At 41.6% G+C, this 12146-nt stretch overlaps 1 long non-coding RNA gene across 1 annotated transcript; it reads right to left on the reverse strand.

Moving 5' to 3' along the window:
* LOC147141773 (uncharacterized) lies at window positions 1-9552 on the reverse strand. Its single transcript, XR_015088238.1, has 3 exons — window positions 9303-9552; window positions 6641-6830; window positions 1-459 (listed from the first exon to the last, which is right to left on the reverse strand). It is a non-coding gene; the product is annotated as an uncharacterized LOC147141773 (long non-coding RNA).
* Window positions 9553-12146: the final 2594 nt, after the last annotated feature.

Raw genomic sequence — 12146 nt, forward strand, 5'->3', positions numbered from 1 at the left:
TTTGACATTTGAACTCTTTTATTTAAGTTAAAAAATGTGTGGCCACATATATTTCAACAACAACACTCTGACATCAATAAGAAAAATAGACTATCTGTATAAATGAATGAACATTGTACCATAGAGCAGCCGCGGATGATGTCACAAGGCTGCCACCTGCTGGCGTTGTAGGGTAGCACAGCAACAAAGCTGCGTTGAGCTTCCCTCCACATTGTAACCGATTTCAAATGGTGCTAGATATGATGGCAACTCTGAACACCAGAGGAAAACGGTCATCTTTAGTGAGGCTGCACAACTTCCTGAATGAGGCGCCTTTGCCCATGAAGACCCCTGAAGTGTGTTCCTGCTTAAGAACACCGATTTCAAATGGTGCTAGATGGGATTTTATACTCTAAAACACCATCTGAAACCGGTTCCCTGGGGAGGAAACCTCTTCTGAGTGTGCCTGAGACCCGCCATCTGCAAAACAAACAAAATGTGGCATTTTTCTCCTTTTTCAAATCACGGTCACATTGGAACATTGTTACCTTGATTTTTGTAACTGTAACAAGTTTTGAATTGGACTGGATCCTGATATTCAATGAAACTGAAAACCGCCAAACATTTCACTGTTTTGTCACATAGATAGTTCCAATAAAAATGTACTTTAATTTATAGCCCATAATTTACATACCATGATCAATGCAATGGCTTCACTTGCCTGTTTTCACGATAACTGCCAGTCTGCACAATAGAACTCAACAGAATGACTGCAATAAATCTGGTAATTGTTTACCCACTACTACATGTGAACAAAATGAACTTGTCAGATGATCGGCATTTACTCATGATAACAACTACTACTAGTTAGTGCAGTGTATGTGGTAGACGGTATAAACTTGGCCTACTGTATAGAATCGGACCAATTAAAATAACGCTCGTTGATAGAGATAGACCGATTATCGGCCGGGCCGACTATCGGGGCCGATATTTGTCATTTTGGCGATTATCGGCATCGGCCTTTTTTTTATTTTAAGGCCGATAAATTAAAAACTGCTTTATTCGTGCTTTTTACTCATTTACTGTAAGGAGATGTTTGTTTTCATTGAACTATAAGACATGCAGCTGAGCCTGGGAGCCTGCACTTTTTTGTGAGACTTAAAACAAAGTTGTCTATTTTTTAAGATCTAGAAAAGCTTTAACATCTTGTAAATCACTAAAGTTGTTTGATAAACATGGTCTTAGTCAAGTGTTGGAGTTTTTATTTTTGATAAATTTGACACCACACTACCTTTTTTCTACAAATAAATATCGGCTTCAAATATCGGTTATTGACCGTCTTGACTACTAATAATCAGTATCGGTCCTGAAAAAAGCATATCGGTCTATCCCTACTCGTTGATTACATCATTGTATTCGCCTCAGGATGAAAAAATAGCTTCAATAACATCTGAACAAATAGCTTCTTGTACCTTTATTTTTAGAGGTGTCAAATCCAGGCCCATAAAGTAAAAACCCAGCCACAGTTTGGTTTTAGCCACAGGTGATTCTAAACAACCGGCAGGTAAAAGAGGACTTGAGTAAAAACACCTGTGGCTAAAGCTAAATTGTGGGAGGGTTTTTACTTTCTACACCTGGATTCGAACACCTCTGTTTATTTCAACCAGTACCGAGCTGGTTAAAAAAAAAGAAGGCGCTTCCATGTCAGCCACACATCCTCCCTGTTGCTTGGTAACCACTGGGTGAATGCTAGTCGCTAAGCTAACTTTCGCCACACGTAGTGTGGCTGGCTAGAAACCGCATCATCTTATACCATCTGTACCATCTTATTCTGGTGTGTACTTTTAAAAGAAGTCTGGAACCTCTTACAGCGGAGTGTAACCAACTCTGAACAGAAAATAAGATACATTGAGTGTCTCACTCAATGTAAAATAATTAACAGCTGCACAGTCTGCACATGAAACGTCTAACAACCGTAAACCAAACAGTACGTTACCATATACATCAGGCAGAAGGAGGAGCCTTTAAAGTCAAATGTATATTGATGTATAATATAATAAATATTCATAGCAGCAGTTCATTGAACTCAAGAGTGCTGAGTTTTAATTTTGAGTTTTGTACAATAAATGTTGTCAAAGTTACGATAACAAATCTATTTTTAATCAATTTAAGTTTTGCTAACGGACCATTTAAAACCCATTCAGAATTCCACTATAATTTCTACACTTTAGTTTATATCGTGACATACTATTACCACGCACCAGTTTAATTTATACCCTGATATGAATTTTAGGCCATATCGCCAACCGCAAAGACCCATCACCCTCCTAAAATTTTGAAACAACAATCCAATAATAGATAACATTCTGAGTGTGTGCAGGCACTAGCATGCTACAGTTACTTAGAATCTTAATCTTTTTCCAGTGTGTTGACAGAGCCTGTTGTTTCAGTCCTGGCGCTCCTTCTGAAGTGGGTCAGACGCGGAAAGACTGTACGACTTCCAAAACCGACACAAGCGAGCACAACTGCGCCGGGATAAAGCACAGCCAACTTTGGACAGAAATAGTATACAATATAGGTCCACACCTGTGTCCTTTGCGCAGGTCTGCACCATGTTCGGCAGCCTAATTCAAAGTTGTATTTGATTCAAAGCCACGTACGAGATTCCGTTTGCCTTGCAGTCATCCCACACTGACTATGACAAAGCAACTAATCCAGAAACCTCAGTGTGTCTTTTGGGGACAATTTGACTCATCAGTCTGGGGCTAATCCATACTTCCTTGTGCTTCAGTGTGTAAAAACAACTGTTGTCACGCTGTTTAGTGTCGCTGTCATTTTATGTTTATTCTTTTAAGTCTACAACACCACTTCCAATTCTTCTCTTTTGAGTCCAACTCCTCCCTGTGGCGCCCTACATTCTGGATGAACAGTCCATACGTCAAAATGAGTGAAAATGTACTGTCACCAAAGAATCGGTGACGACGCTTTGCACACCTAATGCCCCGGTTATGTGCATGCGTGTGCGCGCGTATAAACAGAGTAGGTGGTTAATCCGCTTACAGATTAGAGCTCCTAATTTATCAGGCGTGAGAGAGGCAAACTCATCGGGCTAATGTGTTTCCACATCGAAAAGGTTTGCGCGACTGAGTTCAGCGGCCCGAAGTTGCCGCTTGATGTCTGGTGTCCATTGTATTTTTATTATAAAGTTGGAATTTTCAGGAAACTGGGATAAACTTCACAGTAAAATGCTTCTTTGAGAAACAACAAACAAAGGAATAAAATGTTAATAGTTAAGATAGTCTGACACAAAATTGTACACTGCAAACGTCCTGGATAATGAAAGGCCAATTTCTAGCTAAATATTGAAATTGGGCCATATTAGGAGTCCATTCCCACCCTAAAAGGACAATCAACAATAATCCATCCATTATCGATAGCGCTTATCCTCACAAGGGTCGCGGGGCGTGCTGGAGCCTATCCCAGCTGACTTCGGGCAGTAGGCGGGGCACACCCTGAATTGGTTGCCAGCCAATCGCAGAGCACACGGAGACAAACATCCGCACTCACAATCACACCTAGGGGCAATTTAGAGAGTCCAATCAATTTACCATGCATGTTTTTAGATTGTGGGAGGAAACCGGAGGACCCGGAGAAAACCCACGCAGGCACGGGGAGAACATGCAAACTTCACACTGGGAGGCCGGGGCCGGGATCGAACCCACAAACCTCTGAACTGTGAGGCGGACGTGCTAACCAGTCGACCACCGTGACGCCATCAACAATAAAGCATCACATAATATTCATCGTTGGAATTGGAAGTTAGTGCCAAACGGATACAAGTAAAGCTGTAAACATCAAGGGAACAGAAAAACCCTCCGGTTACACGCTTTACCCCCCCCCCCCCCATTTTGCATTCATCTTTTGCCCCCGTTTGTTAATCATCCCTAAATGTCAGTAACGAAGAAATAAAAAATCAGAACATTGTTTATATTTCCTTAGTAACTCCATTACTAACCATTTTGATAAAAATTTGGTACACTACCTTTCACAGTTCATAGTTCAACAAGTATAGTTCACTTTTTTCATGAAACATTCGCCATTATTATTGTGTATTGTGATTACATTAGCAAGACAAGGAGATGTTAAATACCAAAAAGTACTATTAAATACTTTTAGTTTTACTTTATTAAGTCAACATAGCTAGCGATCTGTTTTAACCTTAAGGAAGTGGTTCTCAAAGTTTGGTGCAAGTACCACTAGTGGTACACGGGATCTCTCGAGTCTTGAGTGGTACGCAAGGAAGAATTACTGGATTGAATATACTTTATATCAAACATATCACAAAGAAGTTTATAGCTATCCATACAGACTGTGTGCACTTTTTTTAATCCAGTACAGTACAATTTGCTTTTCAAGTACAGTACATTTTTTAAGTACCGTTCAGTTGTATTTAACCTTAAAATACTGCACATTTGCATTTGAGCTTTTTGTTTAACCTGTATGTGGAATGCATTTTAATCTAAGTATTTTTTTCTTTTCCCATGTACAAGCGCAGTGTTGCTATTCAAACTGAAGAATGTTAATGTGTCGTACAAAAATAATAGTACAATAAAATAATAGTATTTATAAGATTATGACTTGACATAAGGGGAAAACAATTCATTGCTCTGCTAAATCCAGCAGATAACAGTTAACTTTCAATCGCAAAATAAATGGGTATTAATAATTGTTTTGGGTCTTTATGCCTGAGGGGATTTATGTATATTTGTATGAACCACTTTTTTATTATTGCCTGTGGAAATAAAGTAGTATTCATGTAATTGAGACTAGTAATCATAGAAGTTGTATATTTTTGCAGTTCTGTTGTTGAAGTCTTCACCATACTATGGTAGTTTTTGTTTCGTATGCCCCCCACTGGCCAGGTATGGCTACTGCATTTAGAAGTGTGCAAGAGTCATGGGTTAAAAGCAAGATGGCTACCTCAAGTCAAGTTTGTGGACTCAGTTGAGACAATAGAGAGCAAAGAAGCAGGCCTCTCGGCTAGATAAGGTTTTTCAGAGCATCATTTTGACATTGAAAGCATTATTTGACAATCTGCATTATTTTTAAGATAAAAACATTTGTATGGTTTATGTATTATCAACTAATCAACCCACCCACCATCCATAACCTGGTTCCTGACTTCCCCACCTCAACAAACAGATGGTGAGTGTAAGCATTGAAGCCCTGCTGTGCCATGTACCTGCTTTTCAATTATGAATTAAATATTAATCTTGGAATATTGGAAAAAAAAAATGGCTAATTGTGTTCTTCAGAATTCTAAAAGTGCAGTTCTTGTCTTTATTACCTGTGTGTGTGCCTTGCAGAGGTGGGCATTTTAGAAGATTTCGCTCGTCCGTCATTCGTCAGTCCATCGTCTTTCGTGAAGAACCAAATCGTAATCGTCAGTTGGTCAGTCCGTCAGTCAGTTAAATCCGTCAGTCTGTCTCCCCACCCGCACCCTCCCAAAAAAACATCAGCAAAACCGGAGTCCGTCAGTGACTGTCAATCACGTGGTTAGTGATGATAACTCTTGACGGATGAAAATCCACTTCCGTGCTCACCTCTGGTGCCTCGTGTGCGTTCCTACCAAACTTTAGAGTGCTGTGCATCTGTACTGTATATGAAGAGTAAGACTATGCCTCTTATTCATCCATTTTCTATTGCTAATTCTGTCCTGGGTCTGGGCAGGGGCTCGAGCTAATCCCAGCTCCCACCTAGAGCCGAAAGTGGACAACATCCCGAAATGCTTGCCAATCAACAATATGAACCACTACACATACACTAGCAATGCCTCCGTCTTCCTGTGAACTAGCTCAAAGTGGTATATTAGTTCTGCAGTCTGCGATAAATTGGTATTATCGTAAAAAAAATGGATTCGTGCCCCATCATTCTTTAAGGCTACTTTGAGCTCGCATTATATTTAGACAACAAGAAGTAATGTCCAATTATGGCACAGTGAGAAGAACAGCCGAGGTGATGAGTCCCTTTCTGCACACTGTTTTAATCCCATTTTGGCAAGCCTGCTAGCTGCTAATGATACCTACGAAAAAAACGCCACCCCACTTGTCTATTAATACATTATCATCATCACCATCGTCATCATGGTCGAGTGAGGCCCGGGATTAATTTTAGAATCTCTCGCCTCCTATTCTGCAATCTTGGGTTGCTTGCTTAAGCTTTCACAAACGTTGCAGGTGGCTTTAAACAGTTATCCGATGTTTTGCTTGTTGCATATGTTTTTATTTTTCATGCCGCGTCCCTCCGGGGCGCAGCAAAAGACGACGTGACACTTAGCGAGTGCGTTGGTTGTTAATTTGCCTCGAGAGGCTGCGCCCCTCCCTTCAAAGAGAGCGGCAAAATAACTATTGAGGTCGCGCTTTCTTATCCGCCAAAGTGGGTCACTTGTTGCGCTGGCCAGTCTCGGAAAGGACATTTGGGCTGCAGATGACACAGCATTCGCAGTCCTAAAAAAAAGACCATTAACTATTACTGTACTAGTCATTAGCTTCCTGTTTGCCTTGGATGACCGATCCAATTCTTGGGGGTAAGGTCTAGGGCCGTTTATCTTCCACTTGTCCCCCCCCCCACACAATTCCACTCCTGGGCATGTCATTTTTACCTAGGGGGAGATTTGAGGAAGCCCACACTCTCGTGTAACTGGTTGCGTTTGGCGGCGTTGTGCTTCAGAGTAGTGACGACACAGCAGGATATCCTGTGTTGGTGCGTTTAATCGTCTCAATCACAAACCTGACGACAACAGCACAAATCAAAATCCTCCCGTCAGATGTGGCGATACAACGTGCCCCTCCCTATGGACATCAACAGAAAAAAGGGAGAGTCAAAGGCGTGAACACAACTGAAGAGGCAGTGCAACATTAATTATTAAATTAGGGGAACATATAAAAAGGTTTGTTCCACCCTTTGGTTAGGGAGGATAATAAAAGGATGAATAATCATAAAAGAACACGTCAGGTATGAATTCACAGATTTTGTGTAATTAATTTATAATGTAGTACAATAAGTACTTCCAAGTTTTTTTTGCTGGCCCTGTTACATTCGGACGGGTCAACAGCCGGTGAGTAAGTACACTTCACTGGACTGTGATCAACTGGGAGGGCCTCCGTGTCAACAGGATTGTCGGGGTGACCTACTGTCACACAGGTGAGGGGGCAGATTAATTGAAGCGCTCCAGTGAAAATATGGTGTTTAACGTCACAATTAGTAATCTACTCAATGCCTCCTTTGTCCGGTAGAAACTCCTGATTTTATAAATGCTATCATTCACACACAGTCATTAAAAAGTAACTCAACTACCTTTTCTTGTTTCTTGCTGACCAAAACAGTAGCACCTACAGTAAACAGTGTATAGTATGGATTAAAGTGCGGCCTCCTACCAGTTGTGTAATTCGTGATTGGTGGAATTTTTAATGACAATTATCGTTCAAGTAGACTGACAGATCGTCGCTTTACTATGTCCATTTTGATGCACCTTAGTCACCCCTCAAATTGAAAGACATTGCCGCTCGGGACTGGGGTGTCGGCCCTCCTCAAAAAAATGGTCGTTTGTGACTCTTAGTATAGTCACACACCAAGCAATTTTAAATGGAAAACTGCTACTGTGTATAGAATTTCAAGATTCCACAAATGAACTATTCTCAATGGACTGTGACCTGTGAGAGGTAATACCGTACTGTATTATTTTTTGATTGAATTACAAAAACATAGTTTGCCACATAGAGAGGAAACGAACAATAGAGTTAGTGCCAAGGAGCCATTTGTGGCTGTTCTTGTTTTTTTTCATATATATCTAAACATTGGCAGCACATTGATTGAGCAGTATAGCATGTCAGCCTCACAGTTCTCAGGTTCTGGGGTTCAAATGTTGACTGTTCTCACCGTTCTTGCATTGTTTTTCACTGGGCAATTTTGCTTCCTCACGCAAAAAACATGCATGTTTGGTTCACTGAAGAATCTAGTATGTCCACATGTGTGAATGGGCATACAAATTGTTGTTTGTCTAAATGTGCCCTGTGATTGATTGGCGACCTGTACTGTTTGTACCCCGCTTCTCTCGCCAAATCGGCTGGGATAGGCTCCAGCGTACATGCAACCCTAATAAGTGCAAGTGCTATATCCATATCTATATGGATGGATGGCTGATTAAAAAATGGATACAAAAGAAACCCATCCCACAGTTACCACTATAGGAACTTAATCTACACATGTTATAGCACCTACATTTTCTATAAAACCTTCCTTATTTGTAACTTTTCCTTGTACTTTTGAAGTGGCGTCATCTTAAAATGGCCCATAGGATTGTGTGCCCGGTGACTTCCAAAGCATATGATTCACCAACCCAGCAAAATCATCCACTGACTCATACGTTCTGAATGGAAGCATCTGCATTCGTTCTGTCCCCGTTTGTTTATTTATCCTATGCTATCGAATGCCAGCATCCTTCTGGAAGGAGGAGGGTCGAGGGCTACTCAGCAGCGCCACCCCGAGTTGCAGAGCCGCAACGAGTTTCATCATTATCAAGTGCGCACTAAAAAGAAGCCAGCTTATTGTTGACCCCCTGGCAGCTTGTGACGCAGCAAAATGTTGTTGTCACCTGAAACGAGACGCCAGATGCGTCACCACTCACGTCCACCCAGTATAGCTATCAAATTATTAGACACAGTACAAAAGAAACTGACGTGTCCGCTTTAATCCGATTCTTAAAAGTGAAAAATTAGGGTGTCAATTCGTTAGGTGTTTTGCCATTGTGAACTGCGTAACACGGACGGTACTCTTCCACTGCGTGATATACGCACTGTCCATCTCATGCGCAGCATCCTATTCGGGGCTTTGCCTTCACGCGTTTTGTTTACATCGCTCTCTCCTCCTAACTGAAAGGCCCCGAGTCAAGTTTTGACGCCGAGTTGCGTACACACGTTGACGCGATGTCGTTACATTCCGGCCGCCTTGGCGGAAATTCCCACCGGATCTCAACCGAGGCTCGTCTTCTGACGCAGTTTCATTTACCTGTTGTCAAAGTCGAAGGCGAAACCTTGTTTTAAATGCGCACGCGGTCGCTCCTCGTCGCGTCGCTATTACGACGACGACTGACCTTTTTCCCCCTTTTAATTTGAAATCATATTTTGAGCACTTAACAGCAACACCGTCGGGCATTTATTGGGAGCACTTCGCACAAGCATTAGGAACTACTTTTAGTGGTATTCTCGACGCGACATTACGCACCGCGATGACGCTCTTCCCTCGCAATAACATTAATAACTTACGTGTTTATCGCGGAGGTTGTCTTTCTCGAGTGCAGCTGGTCTGTCGTCGGTCCTCCCGCTCTTCCGCGAGGACTCGGCCCGCCGCGGTTGTCCCCTTCGCCGCCACTGTCGGCCCTGTGAGCGCACGTTTATCTGCGGCGTATCCCACAGTAACGATTTTCCATAGCGCAAACACCAGCGCCCCCGCCCACAGACACTCCCCCAGACGCCGATTGGTCGAAAGGTCCACGAAACACGTCGTCATTGCCGGAATCACATGTGGCTGACGCATGTTTACAAACATCGCTGGTGTCACGTGGTCATAGGCGCCAGCTTTTACCGTAAAGCGCCTCTCTTTGTCGTGCTAAAACACCTCCATTTGTCGTGCTAACAGCCACTTACTCTTTTACATAACTAAACAATGTGGCGAATTCACAGATTTGTTTAAGAATGGAGTAATGGTTGGCCCCTCGTGGTTGAAGCCAGTGGGCAGCCATCTTACGTCGCCAATGTTACTTTCGAATTATTTTTTCCAACGCTAAAAACTCAATTAGCTCGTGTTTTACGCTAGGGTCCCTGTATGGAGTAATAAGAGACCCTCAAAGAATAATTCCAGTGTTTTCATAGACCATTCAGAGGATATTATCTCAGTATCACGCAGAGGTTAGGTTTACATTTCACAGTGATTCTTTTACTGTTGAATTTTGCTTACATTAAAGTTAATTTCGATGGTTGTGATAACATGCTGCAGAGATGGGCTTTGCTATTATTTAACTTATTTTCGAAGGCTGTCATAACATGCTACAAACGAATGGTTGAGTTCCATTAAGAGATAAGCATTATATGAGAAAACTTGGATTTTCTACCGTACAGACAGAGTGTAACATGAAAACGTCACGGAGAAAAATCAATGTATGCTGTCCAAATTAGGCATGCTGAACGACTGGCAACGTAAGATGGCCGCCGCTGGCTTCACTTCTCGCAACAGCGAGTAAGCGGCTACGTTAGTCCATTCTTTAATAAATCCGTGGGCGAATGACGGGAAATGTCAGCTACGATAGCTGAGACGTCAATGACGTTTGAAACACAACAATCAATTGAAAGGTTACTTTATTAGACACAGCAGCACATTTCATGGAATCCACGACACCCCCTCATACAAAGACAGATAATAATGCTGATTGACACTATCTGATAGCCGGTTCCTGTTGCTAAATTGTGGTTCATATAATTTCTCAAATAAAATGAAAGAATACAAAACAAGAACCACCGCGTCCTGCCTTACCGTCGGCAGATCAGGGTATATCTCCACCGGACCATATCTGATTGGTGTTATATGTCCCCCGGTACTTCGGCTCCTTCCCATATTCCAAAAACAAGCATGTTGTATACATTTTAGGCTAAGATGTCCATAGAGTGAATCTGAAAGGCTGTCTCTTTGTGCCCTGTGATTGGTTGGCGACCAGTCCAGGGTGTACCCCATTTCCCGCTCTAGTTAAATTACTCGAATATGGACAAGCGTAATAGAAAATGGATGAAAAATAGTACTAAATATGTGCTTCACATATGGAGACAACGGACCAAGCAAGCTCTCAGAGGGTCACAGTGGATTCTAGACCTAAAATAATCCCCAAGCCCCATAGATTTGTCGCCAATTTCAGCATCTAAAAATCCGACAATTTGCAAAAGCTAGCCATCGTTGTATAGTACGCAGTAGGTAATTTATGATGTTGCCTTGTTTTTGTCATGAATGCAATGGCACATTTACTCCACAGAGTGGCGGTGCAATCCTCAAAATTGCCCCGAATAGAAAGCAAACTATATTATAAAAGGCCGGCCCATTCTTCTAATTGTATGCTTGACGAGGTGATGTAATTGTGTTTCGTTCTTTAGCATAACTGAAAAATCAGATGCTGTTTACAGTGTGTTGTGAGTAGTGGTAATTCTAAAACATTTTATAGTGTTTTAATAGAGGGCAGAGCTGGAAAGAAGCACCTGTGGCTAAAGCCAACTGTGGCAGGGTTTTAAATTCTGGACCATTGATACAGCGACCACAATAAAAAAGCAACAGAACATACCGGCTGAATAAGATCATGTCAAACACAAATTTCCAAACACTCATTTTAGTTTTGTTTATATATTGTAAATTTGATCATTTCATTGTGTATTATACTTAACACGAGTGATCAATCAAGTGTTCATAATAACGTTTTGTCTTGTCCCCACAAAAGTTGATTTACTCACCTTCTGTTCTTCGTTTATTCTAGTTTTCCCCAATGCTCTATTTTTCATATTGTACAATAATTCTAATCCCAGTAAACACTGTAATCGGGTGATTCGGATCATTTAGAGGTGAGCACAGCGCACGGGTTCCGACTAGATAATGTTGCCATTAGTTCCACCCTTTTCTTCAACTGACATCTTCAGTTGGGCGGTTGTGTACGGGCAACACTGGCCTACATTTCCTTTAAAATAGACAATATAAAACATGTATATGCACGAGGAAAATTATCACGGCGTGTTGCCTTGTCATTTACGGTAAATAGTGAGACTCCCTGCTGTTCCAAACGTCTGTCAAGTCTTCATCATTTACCCCTTTCAGACGCAGAAACTTCATCGGGGTAATCTTGAGCCGAGGCGTCATTGTTTAAATTTGAATTAATCTAAATTTTAATGAGAACAAAACAACATCTCTCAAATGTGCCACCTGCAATTACAAATCCTACTGCTAACTTTAACAAGCAAAAAAAAAACATGTTCTAAAGGCCTACCTGTTTGAACGTTTGGTTTGGCCTTCACTCATTCATCTTGAGAAATACTAGTTAAACGAGATCTTGTCTTGCATGCTACCTAGATAAATGTCAC

This window comes from Filicampus tigris, chromosome 9 (genome assembly GCF_054856515.1).
Source record: "Filicampus tigris isolate MCC_2025a chromosome 9, RoL_Ftig_1.0, whole genome shotgun sequence".
NCBI classification, from domain to species: domain Eukaryota; kingdom Metazoa; phylum Chordata; class Actinopteri; order Syngnathiformes; family Syngnathidae; genus Filicampus; species Filicampus tigris.